At 41.7% G+C, this 5,116-nt stretch overlaps 1 pseudogene; it reads right to left on the bottom strand.

Moving 5' to 3' along the window:
- Positions 1–4,603: 4,603 nt before the first annotated feature.
- On the bottom strand, positions 4,604–4,743 carry LOC118075604 (U2 spliceosomal RNA; annotated as a pseudogene).
- Between the last annotated feature and the right edge of the window lie 373 nt (positions 4,744–5,116).

The following is a 5,116-nucleotide window of genomic DNA, read 5'->3' as shown; positions in this document are numbered from 1 at the left end:
TCTCTGGAGCACAGATCCAAGGAATGGATGAGAGACCTCTGTTACCTTGCTGGCATAGTATTTGGAAGGGGAAATCTTAACTCTTGCAGAAGGCACAGATCTATGTTACCTGACTTTGCACTCTCTGCATACTCCAAAATTAGGAATGCTCCTTCCCTTCCTTATTTTCTTTACTGTGTGTACTGCGGCACACTTCTATTCTCACTTTCCCTAGACTTTGGGTGGTTAGGAATTATTTTACTCATCAGGATTAAGGTTTGTGAATCAGATTTGCTAAGTATTTCAGGGCCACAGATCTTATATGATTAGTAACTTAACTGCCTGTAGATGGCAGTGTTGCACTAAGAACACTGGAGGCTGGTGAAAAGGTGACTGACATATTAGTTAGTGTGACCTGCTAATGATAAATTTGCAGCTGCGACTTGTAGATGGAAGGCTGTTTATCCCCACCCCACTTTAATAATTCTTCAGTAAATATCTTCTTCAGCACCTTCATGACAACAAGAAAGCACTCTTCACGTGGTTTCATCCCCATCCCCCGTACTTCATTCTGCTTGTTGTCATTGCCGTCTTCGGTTGCTGATGATTAATATTGCACCACAAGAAACAAGGGAGGAGAAAAGTTACTTGTGAAGGTGTTGCTGTAATTGAGCAGCAGCCTTGACGAAATGCTGCATGGTGCTGAGCCTCGCTAATGAGAGCATTTACTTGAATTTGCTTCCCTCTCCTCCTGGGTGCCTGTGTTTTCACGCTGCTAGAAAGACTCCATTAATCAATAGGTTTTTGCAGGGGACTATGTATTTTAACAGTAAATTGCCAAGTGCAATCCTTTGCCACTCCGCTTGTCCCTCAGCGCTGTTTTTTCATTGTTCCCCTATTAATCAAACACGCAAAGGTGAGGATGGCAGCTTGGGGAAAAACTTCCACAGGTTTTTGTTGCTGTTAAATATTTCTCATCCTCAGACATTTACTCAAGGGAGCCTCTTCCTAACACTAGTCTCACAATTACTTGAGATGAGCTCTAAGGTTTTTGTTTTGTTTTAGTCCAAAGAGAACTTGCTTGGGCATTTAAGTTATCGTCACTCCATTACTACGGTTCCATCTGCACTATACATTCAAAGCAGTATCAAGCCACTTTAAACAATCATGGCATCCCTCAATGAATCCTGGGAACTTTAGTTGGGTAAGGATGGTGGGAGCTCTCAGGAGACCACTATTCCCCTCATAGAGATACAATTCTCAGTGTGGTTTAACAGTCATGTCCTCTTTTCAGGGAATACTGGGAATTGTAGGTCTGTGAGAGAGACAGGGACCTCTTAACAATTCTCAGCACCCTTAATAAACTTCAGTTCCCAGGATTCTTTGGGAAAAGCTCTTGCTCCTTTCCTTCTTTATGAGCCCCAGGTTGGAGAAGGCTGGTGTTTGCATTGCTGAACTAGAAAAACCAATAGTCTGATATTCTTATGGGTTGGGGCCTACATGGCCGCCTCCATCCCTCCAATCCTATAAGAACAGTTCTTCTATCCATACATAAGTGTGGACAACCATCAGTGTAGGGACTTGCCATGTGATTGCAAATGTGTTTACTCAGCAGTAAGTGGGACTTTTCCTCTGACATGTGGCTGCAGCTTAAATGACGTTTGTGTGCTTAAATCGCATTAATGTTACAAGGTGGTCACAACTAATTTGTCTTGGACTTAAGGACATGACTGACTTTCTCCAGATTGGGGCCAGTGTGTTCAGGACTGCAGCCTAAGCTAAGCCATTAGCTCATAAATGGCCTGTTTTATTATTACCTACATTGGGCTGAAGATGCAGATCAGCCTGGTTGAACATGGCCTTTTCATCTAAGCCTCACTGGCTCTTCTGCTGTACTTGCTGCAAATCAGGCCAGCCACACACCTTTTGTTCTTCCTTTCAGTTTAGCATTTAGCACAATACATTTGCACGAAAATGGAAGGTGACTCGCAGTTATTGGGTGATAAATGGCGGTGATCATTGACAACCAAGATGTCAACCCCAAATATCTGCTGAAGCGTGAAATGATATCTATCAAAATCTCTTTATTCGAACATGAGTTGAGAGTGCCAGAGCCCCTTTCGCACAGCATATTTCTCACTTTCAGTACACGTAATGCTAATGAAGAATAAGCTTTTATTCCTCAAAAAGGCTATTGATCCCAGAGGATATACCGGTAAGATTACTTTGAAATGCACACTCTTACTTTCCATGAGAGAGGTGTCTCTTGTGGCAACAACATACAAGCCCCGGCTGCCCATAAACTGGATTGGGACCTGATGCTTGTGGTTGAGCATTTTGAAGCTTGCCTCTGCCTCTTCCTTCAAAACATATAGCATTGGTGTTGAAACTGACCCACCCATAAGAAACTGGGGGAAGAGCAGTCAAGCAAAATACAAGTCTGTGTTTGGTTTCTCTCCATCTGGTGGTGAGCAAGATCAATTCAATGAGTAAATGTCCAATTACTGGAGTGGGTGGGTAGGTTAATCTGATGAAGAAGAGCTGGGTGTTGGGGCCTGGCGCGGGCTCTTGTTCCCTCAGGCCTGACTCTGGAGAGCCCAATCCTGATGTGGAGCTCACAGACCTCACACAGCCCTGCATCGTCAGCGGGGGGGGGGGGGGGAGGAAGTGCTGGCCATCCCGCAAAGGCACTGCACCCCTAAAAGGGGGCAAATGGACTTAAAGGTAAAGGTACCCCTGACCATTAGGTCTAGTCACAGATGACTCTTAGGTTGCGCGCTCATTTCACTCTATAGGCTGAGGGAGCCAGCGTTTATCTGCAGACAGCTTCCAGGTCATGTGACCAGCATGACTAAGCTGCTTCTGGCGAACTGGAGCAGAGCATGGAAACGCCATTTACCTTCCTGCCGGAGCGGTACCTATTTATCTATTTGCACTTGACGTGCTTTCGAACTGCTAGGCGGGCAGGAGCTGGGACCGAACAACGGGAGCTCACCCCGTCATGGGGATTTGAACTGCCGACCTTCCTATCAGCAAGCCCTAGGCTCTGTGGTTTAGACCACAGCACCACCCAGACTTACTGGGGGGGAAATATGCTAAGGGGTTCAATTTCTCTTTGCGGAAAGGTCTTTTCCCATCAGCTGTTAAAGAATATTGCATCCATGTATGCTTGAAAGAAGCCTGCAACACATCTTGCTATGGTTGTGAAGCAGCTGATGTGTCCATGACAATAGAGAAATTTGTTGTTATCATTAGTGGTGAACCTTGATGGGTGGAGTTTAAATGACACCACCTGCAAATTTGTTTTGACACATGGAGATCTACCTGAGCCCTATCAGCAGGATTTGCAGTTCTCAGTTTTCAAGATCAGGCAACTGCAAATGTCAATTTGTATTTGAATTTTAGATTTCAGAAATACTGGTACATCACATTTTTAATGCAGATATTTATATCTTTAGAGACTAGTCTTTACATAACCTATGCACTAACTACATTGAGATATTCATTTTGCTACAGACTTAATATTTCAACCAATTCAGTCTCCTTTCAGGTAGTTCCATCAATTCATAATATTGATAATTACTCTCTACAAGAAATATATATTTTTAAAACAGTTATTAGACAGAATTGGACAGAGCGAGGGAAGTTGAAGCCTGTTCCCACAAATTGCTCAATCCATTTTTTACAGCTTGAATATAGGATTTCGTTTCACAAGTCCCAGCAATACGGATCAGTGACTTGAGTAATCCTCCTTATCTTTTGTGTCCTGCAGGGAAGAGGACTTGAACAAAATTGGAGAACTCATTCAAAAACACACACAAGTCAGTCTTCTGCAAAATCTTTTCTGCAGTTCTTGCTTAGCTCTAAACCTTTGACTGTTTGAAGACAACGAAGGTGAGCAAATGTACAGCCTATGCCTTTTGACTAGAGAGACTCCCTTTTTTTACTGCAGGACTTCACTGTTTCTCTTTAAAAGTGGGTTTTAAAATCTCATACATTGTGCTGTTGACTATACCAGCTGTAGAGTACCATTCTACTCAGAAAGATACCGGTAATAGTTTAAATTGCTGGAAGACTTACCAAAATCTACATTGCTTACATTGATCTGCTCCCCATCAGTGGAGTGTTTTCAGTGGCATGATAACTTTGATTTCTGAATCAGTTAGGTCAGTTAAAACATATGCATATGCACATGGAGCCTTCATAACTCAAATTACCAGGTCTGAGGAAGATGTTGGACTGAAATTCCCATTATCTCTGATGATTGATTATATTGGTTGGGGTTGATGGGAGTTAGAGTCCAAAAACATCTAGAAGGTCACAGATTGCTTACATCTGGTCTAGATTGTTCAATGGATATTAAACCACCATAGCATAAAATGGAATTTCAGCTTTCAGAGACAGCATATTTACAATTTCAGCAAGAGATGGTTATCCAATTATGTCCTGCTTGGGCACTTCCCAGAGTTCTCTGTTTTCCACATAGAGGTGGGTGGATTTTTCAACTTTGGTTTCAGTTCTTTACTTCAATTTGCTTTAAAAAAAAGTTTGCATTAAAATGTGTATCCATTTTTGTATCCAACATATTTTTGTAATCAATTTCCCATAGTATAATTCATTTTGTATGTGTTTTTTCCCCCTTATTCCATCTCCCAGCTCCAAAAATCCATTTACTATATAGTCCTCAAATAGAGGACATATCAGATATTAAACTGATAAGAACAGATACTACACTTGATCTTAGCCAAAAGGCCAAGAAGTGATGATTTTGTATGTGTGTATCACTTTCCCTGTATGCATGTTTTGCTTGAAGAACTTCTAGAAATATTCAGAAAAGGGTACGTTTTGAAGCACATCTACTTTTGGGTTTGTCTATTTGTTTGAGAAGTGTGAATTAGGTCAGTTGGATTAAAATGCAATCTATGGGTGGTATTCAACTAAGTTTTACTCAAAGTAGCCCCAATCAATTTAATGAACATGACTATGTTAGCGTTGTTAATTGCAATGGATCTACTCTGAATAAAACTTTGTTAACTACCAACCCCAAATTTATTTCTCTCTCCCCCCCCCCAAATCTGGACTAAATAAATACAGTAGGTTTTCAATTGGATCTGGGAAAATTCATGTCTTCATTTGT

The sequence above is a fragment of the Zootoca vivipara genome, chromosome 1 (assembly GCF_965207765.1).
Source record: "Zootoca vivipara chromosome 1, rZooViv2.hap1.1, whole genome shotgun sequence".
NCBI classification, from domain to species: Eukaryota; Metazoa; Chordata; class Lepidosauria; order Squamata; family Lacertidae; genus Zootoca; species Zootoca vivipara.
This window is presented reverse-complemented; position numbering and strand designations above follow the sequence as displayed.